This window comes from Dasypus novemcinctus, chromosome 10, assembly GCF_030445035.2.
Source record: "Dasypus novemcinctus isolate mDasNov1 chromosome 10, mDasNov1.1.hap2, whole genome shotgun sequence".
Classification (NCBI taxonomy): domain Eukaryota; kingdom Metazoa; phylum Chordata; class Mammalia; order Cingulata; family Dasypodidae; genus Dasypus; species Dasypus novemcinctus.
In genome coordinates this window covers 80995611-81009011 of record NC_080682.1, presented here as the reverse complement: position 1 = coordinate 81009011, position 13401 = coordinate 80995611, and the positions used below count along the sequence as shown (strand labels likewise).

The 13401-nt window shown below is 42.6% G+C and overlaps 1 long non-coding RNA gene across 1 annotated transcript in view; it reads right to left on the bottom strand.

Annotated features, from left to right (window-relative positions):
* Positions 1 to 2323: 2323 nt before the first annotated feature.
* LOC139439863 (uncharacterized) overlaps positions 2324 to 13401 on the bottom strand; it is a 158225-nt gene continuing 147147 nt past the window's right edge. Inside the window, exons 3-4 of the long non-coding RNA XR_011649939.1 lie at positions 10689 to 10890; positions 2324 to 6171 (exon numbers count right to left, since the gene is read on the bottom strand). This is a non-coding gene — a long non-coding RNA (uncharacterized lncRNA). The remainder of the gene's footprint in view (positions 6172 to 10688; positions 10891 to 13401) is intronic.

Below are 13401 nucleotides of genomic sequence, written 5' to 3'. Positions count from 1 at the left end.
ACAATCTGTGAAGATTGAAAAAAAACCCTAAATAGTCTCCTCTTTCTTTTCCTCCTTTTTGCCCTGTCTCTCTCTACCCCTTGTTCTAAAGCAATAGGAGGGAAATGCAATCATGTCTTGTTATGTGTCCAAAGACCCAGAATATCTGGATGGACAGCCCATGTTCCCTCTACCTAGAAAGGCCCTCCCTCCCCAAACCCCACCTTCTGCAGATATCCCAAATCCACCCACCCTTCCAAACCTCTGGGAACCCCTTCCAGACGACACCTTTCCATGCACCCTCATCTCCTACCCGGGGCTGAGGATCCTTTCTTGCTGCTTACAGCACTTTGCACATGTATCTAGGGAAATGTGGGTTACAATGATTTGTTTATACATGTTGTAAGGGCTCCTCAAAGGAGGGTAACTGAATTTGTATGCCGGAGTGGAAATCTGCGAGCAGGCAGGTAGGCACAGGAAGGGCGACTGTGGCTGCCTGGGCGTGGGTGAGGAGGGGCTTAGGGGCAGGTGAGGATGGAATTGATGATGTGGATGACTCTGCACACTTTGGGTGGGGAAGGTGTGCTTCTAGCCTGTGGGGGCTTCTACCCCACTCCCTCTTGGGAGGGAAGATGTGGAGAGTTTTCACTTCTTGAGGGCTTCCCCTGGCCTTCTGCATTTGCCCACCAGGTCCTGGGCTCCAGGAGCAGCCTACCCTGATACAAATTTTCTTACTTGTGCTGCCCATCCCCGAGCTCCCCAGCACTGGAGTCACCTCCCCGGGCACTAGCTCTCTGCCAGGGCCTCCCTCCCCTGTGTCCAGCAGACGTTTTTCAGTATCCATCAGGGGCCAAACACAGAGCTAGAGTCTTACCCCTTCTAGGCAACATATCTGCCATAGAAGCCCCGTCGAAGCATGATACCTTACAACAAAGGCTTAGCTCAGTGGGGGAGATCCACACGCTCTTAGAGAGTACCTATACCAATCTGAGCCCCGAACCGAAAACTTCCTCAAACATTATTTCATTTAATGTTCACAGCAAACCTGCCAGGTAAGTCTAATTGTGCCCATTTCAAAATGGAGAAGCTCAAATTAAAAAAAAATTTTTTTGACTTGTTCATAGTTATAGAGCTGGCAAGTGGGGGAGACAGGATGAAAACTCATGTCTACCTGACTCCAAGCCAGAAGTTCAGGTTGTTTCTCTTGCCCCCCTTAGCAGCCGTGGCTCTTTCCTCTAGCCGGGGCCATACCCAGCCATCCTGCCACCAGGACTGCCTTCCATAGGGGCACTCTCAAGTGACGGGGGCCTACAGCTTTTGATTCAACCTCAACAAAGGTAGATGGAGCACCCACTACATGCTGATCTCAGTTCCCTCTCCTGCTTTGCCGCCTTTGATGCTCAGGGCATCGTGTGCTGGACCCATTCACTCTGGGCAGAGGGTGTATAATGCCACAGGGAGCCACCCATATTTTCCTAGCCCACCAATTTTGTTTAAATAGTGTATTAAACAAATTACACACTATATGTAGTATGTATTTGTATTTATAGAAAGATATTTCTATAAATGTATTTGTATTTATAGAAAGATATGTTCATTTTTTTAAAAGACTTATTTTATTTACTTCTCTCCCTTTCCCCCCACCCCTGCCAGTTGTCTGTTCTCTGTGTCCATTTGCTGTGTGTTCTGTGTCTGCTTGTATTCTTGTCAGTGGCACTGGAAAACTGTGTCTCTTTTTTTGTTGCACCATCTGGCTGCATCAGCTCTCCATGTGTGCAGCGCCACTCCTGGGCAGGCTGCACATTTTTTGTGTGGGGCGGCTCTCCTTGAGGGGGGCACTCCTTGTGCATGGGGCTCCCCTACATGGGGGACATCCCTGCACGGCACAGCACTCCTTGAGCACATCAGCACTGCACTTGGGCCAGCTCATCACATGGGTCAGGAGGCCCTGGGTTTGAACTCTGGACCTCCCATGTGGTAGGCGGACAATCTATCAGGTGAGCCAAATCCACTTCCTGATATGTTCATTTTTATCAAAACAAATAAATAATACAATCAAAATGTACAGAAAAATGAACTTCACCGTGGTAGACAGAATTCTAAGATGTCCTAAGACTTCCCACCCTGGTATATGTACCCTGCAAAGTCATAATCCCTAGAACAGTGAATATAAAGGATTTTTCTCCCAGGTTTAGGTCCTATTATATGGCACTGTTGACCTTGAGATAGGATGATTATCTAGGTGGGCCTGACATAATCACATGAATCCTTTAAAAGAGGGGTTCTTAAGGGGTTGTGAGCTTGAATTTAAATTAAAAAAACCATTCTTGTTGAGACATGTTGATGAGTGTATGATATATTTATTAAATAATACATAGTATAGGATGGACTTAATAAGGGGTCTGTGGTTTTCACCTGACTGGCAGAGAGTCTGTAGAACAAAAATGGTTAAGAACTCCTGCTTAGAAGTAGAGTGATTGCTTGGACTGGTTGCAGAAGAGGAAATAAGAGAGATTCGAAGTGTGAGAGGGATTTGACATGAGGGAGTTTCTCCACTGCTGCCATGGAGAGGGCCACATGGCAAGGACCTGAGGGTGGTCTCCAGGAGCTGAGAGTTGTCTCCTGTCAACAGCTAGCAAGACAACAGGGACCTCAGTCCTACAACTGCAAAGAACTGAGTTTTGCTAACAATCTGAGGAAATCTGGAAGCGTTTCTTTCTCTAGTCATGCTGAGGACACAGTTGACTGACACTTTGATTTTACCCCTAGGAGACCCTGAGTAGAGGATTCAGCAAAAACATACCAGGTTCTTGACCCATGGAAACAGTGAGATAATATAGCGTTGTTTTAAACTGCTTGCTTTCTAGTAATTTGTTATGCAGCAATAGAAAATTAATACATTGACTTTCTAGAATTAACAATTATTTTATATTTCTGGCTTTCTGTGGGCTTTTTGCGGAGAGAGACTTCAGGAAGAAAGCTTAAGAAAGGCTGTACAACAGAAATCCATTTATTCATTTAACAAATATTTATGTCCATTAGCTGCCAGGCATTGGACGAGGCTACAGTAATAAGACAGAGAAACTTCCCTGCTCTTATAAAAGTTACATTCTACAAGTGGGGAAACTGATAATAAGTAAGGGAACAAATAAATGAACAAGATAATTTCAGGTGTATTAGGTGCTGTGAAGATGACTTTTAAAAAAGGTGCAGGTCGGGTTTCAGGTTGTGGCATTAGCTGGAGGTGTCAGAGAAGGCCCCTGAGAAGCTGATGCTTGAGCTGAGACCTGCATAGTAAAAAGGAGCCAGCAACCTGAAGAGCTGCAGATATCAGCTCAAGGGGCTTGTGAGCCTTCCTGAAGGCGATCCTGCTAACTTGTGGCCGCTCCAGGCCGGTCAGAGCCCCAACGCAGAGGCCTTTTCAAGCACTCAGGGCTGCTCCTCTGACGCCTTCCGGAGCCATGGGTGAGCTCTGCACTCAGCACTGCTGAATCTCCAAAGGGTCCTGGGCACAGACTTAGCTCCCGGCTCCTGGTCCTACCCCCACCCTGCACCCCTTCCTTCAGAGCTGTCAGGTAAGGCTTGAAAGAATTGAGGTCCACGTCTAGAATCTTCCAGATCGTCTACAGCTTTCTGGGCCCAGAGATTAGACTCCTGCCAAACATAAGTGCTCTTTTCTGACCATGACCCATCCTCACCTTGGAGAGGTTTTCTGGATAGCATCCTTCCCTCAGGGCTGCTGCCCAGAGCCAGGCAGGGCCCTCTGAGTTACCTCAGCCTCCGCTCTGGATTGTCCAGTCCAGGTTCCTGGCAAGCCTCTGGTACTGTTAGAGGGCTCTGGTTTTTCCTGCTGTTTGTGGATGTCCCCTCTTTTGAGTGCGAATAGAAAGGAGAGTGGCAGTGCCATGCCTCTGTGCTCAGGCATCACTGGGGGACCCAGGGAAAGAAACCCAGGGAGAGTCACATATTTAAAAGTTATATACATCAAGCTGGGAAACAAAAAATAAATCTTGTTTTATCCTCCTACTCAGACAAATATGTCTTGATAATGACCACAAGGCCAGGTCTGAATTTAGAATTCTTAGACTCCCAGGAGTTCCATTCCAGACTGTTTGGAGAGGGGAGTTCGCTGGAGCTTAGACTCTGGCTCCCAGCCTGCAGGCTGCTCCCATCTCTTCTCCCCCAGCTCTATCCTGCACTGCGTGAGTTGTAGACATCACGGCCGGCAGTCTAATCTCCATCTAAATCCTCCCTCCAAGCAGCTGTCCCTCAGGCCCAGGGGCATGTACACCATCTGGGCCACTCTCAGGAGGAGGGACCCAGGCCACAGTGTGCACAAGTCCAGAAGTGGGCTCAGGGTCAGAGGCCAGGGAGTTCCAAGGTTCTGGGTACTTGGAATATGGTCTAGAGGGGGATGGTATGTTCCAGGTAGGCCACTGTTAAGCTGATGTAAAATAGATCTTGCTGGCCAGCAGCAGTAACCAATTCTGAACTCCTAATAAGGCACTGTACCTTGGGAGCAATTGGTTGCATTTGTCTCTTTCATGGAGGGAGTAGCAATTTGTCTTTAATGCAATGAATAATTTTTCTATATTTGGATTTGCGCTCCTGTTCACAATATGAGACCATCAAACGAGTGAATGCTGTGAACTTGAAAAAAAAATCTATCCTGAATCATGACCACTTCTAAAAGTCCAGGAAAATTAATTTCATATATAGATAAGCAAATGTAAAATATTGAAGTCAAATCTAATATGAAGTTAATTATGAGGAAAAAAAAAGAATAGCCAAGAGCTTATCCCAGCAGACAAGGAAGGAATGCCAGACAGATGTGTCCACAGAACAGGCCAAAACTATAACTTTCTATGTCAAAATTAGATAAAAGACACTAAGAATATCATACAAGACATAAGAAAAAGAAAACATAATTAGAATTTTTAAAAATTCAAAAGCAAGATGACAAAACTCAGGAAACAATTAGAAATAAAAGAAAAAAATACTCTTAGAAATGAAGAGAAATCTACAAGGAACACAAGGGAGAATAATCACAACAGACAATTTTTTAAAAATCAAAGTGAAATAAAGAAAAAGATAAAAAGAATTGGAGAGAAAGGGGAAAATATGTGAAGATAGGCAAAGAAGATTTAACACACAGGTAAAGGAGTCCCTGAATAAGAAAACCAAAGCAATGGTACAGAATAAAATACTAAAACCTGTGATTCAATACAATTTTCTTGAAAGTAAAAGCTTTGAAATAGTATGTTGAAAAGCACATCATGACCTGAGAATATCAGCTTATTATAAACATCACTAAGATATGTTCTAGTAAATCTAATGGACTTAAAAAATTATTTAGCCATATAAGAAAGCTAAGTTTACCATAATTTTCAACAGCAACTCTTTATACTAGAAGAAAACAATCTATTAAACATATAACAAGGAAAGAAAATGTGAACCATCTATCCAGGAAGAGACAGGGCAGTTAGTGGGAAAATTTGGTACCTCCTAGTAATGTTCTCCACATTCTACAATTTTGGGCTTCCTCAGTGTAATAATAGGTTTTCTGCCCTAAAGTAAAAGTTACTCATAAGTCGCACCTGTGTACCCCCAGAGTGCTCAATTGTCTTCTATTGTTTTGTCCTTAAATGCAAACATAACTAGGGATCACTGCCATGCTAGTTATCTTCAGTCTCCCCTTTAAAACCACTTTCCACCCTTCTCCCTGCTCTTCATGTGGAGGCCAGCCTGTGTGGATTGCATCAATAGGCTTTCTTGCCATCAGGCTTCCTGTTGGGTATTATTGATGGGAAGTACTGGTGGGAAATGAGAGGAAGGGAGAAGAGTGAGGCCAGGGTATATATTTCCCTGGCTCCTCCCTTCTGAACTGTTGTGTGTTGACTATATCCCTCTAAGGAAGGCACAGTCCTGTCAAATAGCTCTCTCTATATAGCTACCTTCTATGCCTTCCTGTATCAACTCCCTGCTCTTAGGCTTTCCAGCCTAGGAGAGGCAATGGCTTCTAGCAGATGCTACCCCCGAGATACTGTATTATCCTTTGTTGGTTTTCCTACACCTTTCTTGCACCTTTGTAAATAATATCTTTACTAAACTCTCCTCAATTTGTCTTCAGTTTGAGTTTGTCTTCAGTTTCCTGCGAGGACCCTGAATGGTGCAGCCAGACATTTGAAGAACCTAACGTGAAAAAGAAAGGCCAAAGTTTGCAAATAAACTTACTTCAAAGGAAACACAACTTCAGAAAATAGAAAACTTATTTTGAGAAGAAAACTCTAATTAGTGTCTTCAGAAAAATAATTTGACATTAAGATATTACATCCATAAAATAATTTTAAAAGGTTATGAGAAAGAACAACCAAAGAGAGATTTTGCAAATGGAAAAGAAATTTCAGAAAAAGCTTGGAAGTTGAAGTCTAGACAATCTTTTAATATGAATGTAAACACAACAGTCAGAGAGAATCAGTCCAGATGGCCCAATGTCCAATGAATAGTCCCTCAAAGAAAGAGAGTAAAACCAAGGGAGAAGGGGCAGTGGACTTGGCCCAGTGGTTAGGGAGTCTGTCTACCACATGGGAGGTCCACGGTTCAAACTCCGGGCCTCCTTGACCCGTGTGGAGCTGGCCCATGCGCAGTGCTGATGCATGCAAGGAGTGCTGTGCCATGCAGGGGTGTCCCCCTGCATAGGGGAGCCCCACGCTCAAGGAGTGCACCCTGTATGGAGAGCCGCCCAGCGCAAAAGAAAATGCAGTCTGCCCAGGAATGGTGCTGCACACACGGAGAGCTGACACAACAAGATGATGCAACAAGGAGAAACACAGATTCCCGTGCCGCTGATGACAACAAAAGCGGACAAAGAAGATGCAACAAATAGACACAGAGAACAGACAATTGGGGTGGGGGAAAGGGGAGAGAAATAAATAAATAAATAAATCTTTAAAAAAAAACCAATGGAGAAAGAACTAAAGTGATAGTACGAGAACATTTTCTAAAGTCGACAGAAGACGTGAGCTGTGAGCTCTGAACAAGATGGAAAACAAAGATGTATACCTAGAAATAATATAAAAACTTCTTAAGAAATAAAAGATTTAGATACTGTTTTGATAAAAATCAGACGAGCATAAGGTTTCTCATCAGCAACAATGGATACTAGATGATGGATTTAAAATTTGGTAAAAAGCTGCTCATTATTTTGTAGAGGATAGAGCAAATCCCATCTCACTCTAACAGCCAGAGAAAGTTGATGGCAAAAAACACACCAAGAATCAACCTGCCATCTTTCTCCACATACCTTCTCCTTCAAGAGTCCAACCTTAAAGCAAGGCACCACTTTCTATGTAGTTACCCAGGCCAGACTCAGCTAGAGCGCCCCCTTCTTGTTCAACTCTCATTTCCTAAGACATACTAGTTCCTATAGCTTCTACCTCCTAAAACATCTCTCCAGTCAGTTACTGCTATTTCATTCTCAGCTTCTGTCCTCTGGATTGCTGCAATAAAGTAAAACGCCCACAGTCTCCATTTGCCTGGGAAGGGAATTTGGGCAAAGAAAATAAAACCTTATTCAGTGTTTACTATTTGTCAATAACTGTGCTGGCATCACAGACCTTACATAGCTTCCCTTAGAAACGTACAGTTTGGTAAGGAAACCAGAAAGGCAAAACAGATAAATACATCGGTGTGGGGTTGCTGAAATAAATATTAGGGGCTACTAACTACAGAGATGGAAGCCTGGATAAATCAGGAAAAGTGTGACAGGGTAGGTTAAGGTGGAGCTGACCTTGAATGAGGCCTTGGTAAATCTGGAGGACGTGAGAGGTTGGTAGGAACCTTATGCTATAGCCAAACATGGTGAAGATCGGGTGTATTAGTCAGGGTTCTCTAGGGAAACAGAATCAACAGGAGATTATCTGTAAATAGAATGAGGTTTTACAAGAGTCTCTCATGTGACCATGTGGATGCACAAGTGTAGGTTCTGCAGGCAGGCTGCAAACCAGGCTTCCAATGAAAGTACAGTGAAAGTCCTTGATGAGTTTCTGGGAAACGTTGCCTGTCCAAAGATGGGCTGGGAAACTCCCTCTGAAAGCTGAAATCACTTCCCCTTTTAAGGCATTCAACTGATTGGATAAAGTGTTTCTCACTGCAGACGGCAATCTCCCTGGTTGATGCAGATATAATCAGTCATCTATGCAGTAAACTCACTGATGACTAACGCCCATAAATGTCCTTGTATTAACAATTAGCCCAGTGCTTGCTTGACCAAACAACTGGGCACAATTACCTGGCCAAGTTGACACATTAGCCTAACCATCACACCTAGCATTTGTAACACCATGTGTCCTTTCTGTGCCCAGGCAGAGCTTTCTAGTCACTGGCACTGAGCCCAAATGCAGACTCAGGCCATCTCCATTTAAGTGCTGTAGGCAGTGACCATGGATTGATCACAGTTCTTTCACTAGAAGAAACGCACCCACATCCCACACTAGATTTGCATTTGAGAATGTTCCCTCTGGCAGCCACGAAGTGAAGTGGATTCATGACAGGCCATGGACCTATGGCTGGCCTCAGTCTCAACACACTAGCTGAGACATCTGGAATGTAATTTGTGAAGCACTGCCATGATGGACAGTCACTGCAGGAAAACCCTGAACCCTGGCAGCCTAGAGGTAGATTGCCCCAATCTCATATTACATCTCATTCATCACTGGGTCAAGACCAACCACAGACTATCATGAGAATTAATCTTTGTTTCAGAGATAGATTTCTTTTTTGTTATTTAGGATCAAGGAAGATTTGCACCATTCATTTACCAGTTACTTGCGCTGATTTTTTCATAGTCAAGGCAAGGTAAGGTGTGTATTAGTTGGCCTAAGGAGTGTTGATACAAAGTACCAAAAATCTGTTGACATTTATTTATTTATTTCTCCCACCCCCATTGTCTGCTTTCTATGTCCATTTGCTGTGTATTCTTCTGTGTCTGCTTGCATTCTCAGTAGCACTGGGAATCTGTGTCTCTTTTCATTGCGTCATCTTGCTGCATCAGCTCTCCATGTGTGCAGCGCCACTCCTGGGTGAGCTGCACTTTTTTTGCGCAGGGCGGCTAAATGCAGGATGCACTCTTTGCATGTGGGGCTTCCCTATGCGGGGGACACCCCTGCGTGGCATGGCACTCCTTGCACATGGCAGCACTGCGTGTGGGCCAGCTCACTACATGGGCCAGAAGGCCCTGGGTTTGAATCCTAGACCTCCCATATGGTAGGCAAATGCTGTATCAGTTGAGCCATGTCCACTTCCCTTGATTTTTATAAAGGGCATTTATTTGGGGTAAAAGAGCAAGGCCCAAAAGAGTCCAACTCAAGGTTGGTTTCTCACCAAAGCCAGTTGCCACGTGTTGGAACAACATGGCAGACAGTCTCTGCCTGGTCTCAGGCCTTAGCTACTTAGCTGCTTTGTGCTCTTTGCATGTAACTACCAGGGAAATGGTTCATCTCTCCCTGGGGCTGGAGGATCAAAGTTGACTCCCCTTCCTCTATGGAGTGCTCTCTCTTTTCCCATGTGTATCTTCCTCTGTCTTCTTGAGTGACTCCATTTACATACCCACTGAGGGGGTGGGGACTTAACCTGAGTTACACCCTATTGATGTGGTCAAAGCCCTAATCGTAACATAATTTCATCAAAGACATCTCAGCTGAATCTAGTACAATCAAAGGGTATCATACTCAGAGGAACAGACCAGTTTACAAACATAATCCTTACTTTTTGGGGTTCATAAATAATTTCAAACTGCCACAAGGTGAAAATGACCAGTTCTTACAACAAGACTGTTAAAAGGGAACCTGAGCTAAAATACCAGTGGCCACTGGGACTTGTACAAAAGCTCAGAGAACACATCCCAAAGGATCCTGTGTTCTCTTTTTCAGCCACTACCACATACTCATTCAGCTACAGGGAGAACTATTTCCTCTTGGTGTAACTTGCAAGGCAGTGTCATGTTTCCTTTTCATTGCCTGGTGAGGACAGAGGACAGAGATTACTGCACTCAGCCTTCTTAGTTTACCACTTTCCTCCTAAAGAACCCAAGAAGAGACCTATGAAACCTGAGGAAATTTCTTGTCTGTCCTAATGAGCAGAAAATTATGAGAAAACAACAGGGTTGGAGGATTAAACAATTGCCCTTTAGACATAAGCATGGACCTGGAAACTGTGTATAAATGTGTCAGCTCTTGACAATTCCTTTCTAATTTAGATTTTGGTTTTTCATTTGTAAAAATCTGTCTTGTTCTTCATGAGATGTGTACCTTTGGACAACTTGCCCTGCCCAGGGTGAAAGTCATCTCTCAAGGGTCATTGGCTGCCTACATAATAGTAGATCCTTTTCTTCTTTCCTTACTTACTAGTTGCCTTCTAATATCCATCCTTTTTACCCTTCTCCCTTGGATTGTGGGTCAACAAACTTCTGTAAAGGGCAAGATAAATTCTTTTGGCTTAGTAGGCTATACAATCTCAGTCACACTGACTCAACTCTTCTGTTCTAGCAAAAGCAGTCATGAACAACACATAAATAAATGAGTATGGCTGTGTTTCAATAAAATTTAATTACAGAAATAGGCAGCAAACCAGATTTGGCTTGCTGGTGGTTGTTTGCTCACCCCTGCTTTAGATCTCTTCAGGCAACAATGTATCCTTATAGAACTTCTTACCTTCCTAGACTCACTGCTAACTAGAGAGAGTCATGGCCAGTGAGACGCAGAAGATTCTGAAAGCCGCTTTCTTCATCACAGTGTCACTACTTCTGTATTCCTTTCCCATTTTCTTCCTTCTTTTAACCTGGGCATGAGGCTGGGAGGAGCAGCAGCCATCTTGGGACAATGAGGTTACAAGCCTGAGGATGGAGGCTGATATCTATGGATGACAGAGCAGAAAGACAAAAAGAGCATGGGTCCACGATAGCGTTGTAGCTCTGCCACAGCCTTGTGTCTAGCCAAAGAGTCCCTCTTCTTGAGACAAATTTCTATTTGGTTAAGCCACTGTTACTCAGGTTTTCTATTATTGCAGCTGAGCACACTCCTAATAGATATATAAATAAAAGCAATAGATGCTCACGACAGAAAATTTAGAAAATAAAGAAAAGCTGAAAGCAGAGGGACAAAAGGACACACTATATCACCATCCATAAACATATGTCATAGTATGAGGAGCACATCCTCAATTACTCTCAAACCTTGCTTGTTTGGACCAATGCTAGGAAACAGTAATTACACTTGAGTACAAAGCATCAAGAGAATGACTTCCTCACATCATTTCCCTGAAGAAATCTAGACGTTGCCCACTACTGTTTTTATAGTCCTGGAGTGGCAGCATTCCTGAAGCGTTGGAGCCACTGAGTACTTCCTAGAGCTTGCTGGGTAGGACTGTTGTTTTGCTTCCCAGTTCTTGGCACACATAGCCTCTATCAGAGACCGCCTAAAAAAAAAGGGGGGCCAGGCTGTTGAGGAGCAAGAATATCTTTCAGACCTAAAACTCTACCTCAGGACCAACCCTCAAAGCACAAATCCCTTCATTCCCCTAAGCCCCCACCAAATACACACACACACCACAACCACCGCTGTTCTGGGATTATGAGGAGAGTTGCCTCTCAATGCAGGAAGAGAATGTTAGATTGGTGGAACAGAGCAGAGAGTCTGGAAACTGAAATACACATTGAAGGGAAACCGATATATGACAGAGGTAATATAACAAATACAGAAAGGGCAGAGTCTGTCAACAGTGTTGGGACTACTGGATTTCTATGTGCAAAATAAAATAATAAAATAAAATAAAATAAAATAAAAGAATTAGATTCCTACTTCACCCTATACTCAAAATAAATTTTAGAAAGATTCAAGAACCAAATGTAAAACACACACCTTTAAACCTATTAAAAGAAAATATATGATACAATCTTTATGTCCTTGGGGTAGGGAGGAAGTTCTTAAACAGGGCATAGCACAAGGAAAAGATTTATAAATATGACTACAGTAAAAATAGAAACTTTGGCACATCAAAAGACATCAATTTTAAAATATGAAAAGATAAATCATAGGATGGGAGAAATATTTGCACATATATAACTTACAAAGTATTTGTATCTAGAATATATAAACAAGGTCTACAAGTTAATAAGAAAAAGGCAGCCACCCAATAGAAAAGTAGGAAAAGATACAAAGATACACAGAAAGAGAAAACCTGAATGGAATATTAATGTATGAAAAGATACTCTCACTAGTAACTGGGGTAATGCAAATGTAAACAAGGGTTACAAATTTTCACTCTTTAGTGTGGCAAAGATTTTAGAATTGAAAGTGATGGCAAGAATATGGGAAAACAGGAATTCTATTGATAGGAATGTGCATTGGTATGACCATTTTGGAGAATAAGTTTATAATTAAACCTTTATTGAATAGCATGGGCTTAATAGGGTACAAAGAGAAATCGGCTTTATTTTTCCCCACCTCTCCTGCCAGACAGTTTTCCTCTGCTCACAGTAGCTTCAAACACTATGAATTACCAGTAATAAACCTAATAACAAATGTGTATGACCTAAAATGAAGAAAACTTTGAAAATTTCTGAGAGATATAAACATTGGCTTGCATAATTCTGGATTGGAAGGCTAGTATTTTGAAGATGGCGATTCTATGCCAAAATAATAGATATTTCATGGAATCCTATTCAAAATTATGGCATATTATTCTTTTACTTGTAAAGCTCATCTGAAAATTCATCTCAAAAGAAATTATGTGAGAATAACAAAAATTTTGTGTAAAAATAATGAATGAATGTGAGTGGGGCTCTCTTACCACACTATGGAGATGCAAAACACAATTGAGTTAATGACATTGGTGCAGAAATAGACATATGGAGACCTAAAAGAGTCCGGAGACCCCACACATGTGTATGTGTGTGTGTGTGTGTGTGTCTGGTAAACGTAGTGTGTGTGTTTGGTAAAGGTAGCGCTTCAAATCAGTAACCAAACAACCATCTAGTCAACAAGTAGTAGTAGAATAGATATTTGTTAGAAAAATAAAGGTAGAGCCCTATCACCATACACAAATACATTTCAAGTAAAGAGACATAAAGTTTAAAGTATTTGCAGTAATCACTGTGTTTGACAACCCACCCCCAACATCTATTCACCTGAAATGATTAATCTAAGATAATCATGGTAATTCCATTTCCCTGCATAGTAACTAAGCCAATAAGGCATGAGGGGAGGTGTGTTGGAACTTTGGGGGAAGCTTTTCTTGCTTCTAAGATTGAGATATAGGAAAATATAGGCCCTTTTATTCCTCTGGATTTACTATGAAGTCTGCATGGATAACTTCATGCATGAGGGCTGCAAAAACTGAAGTACAGGATAACCTCACTGGTCCACT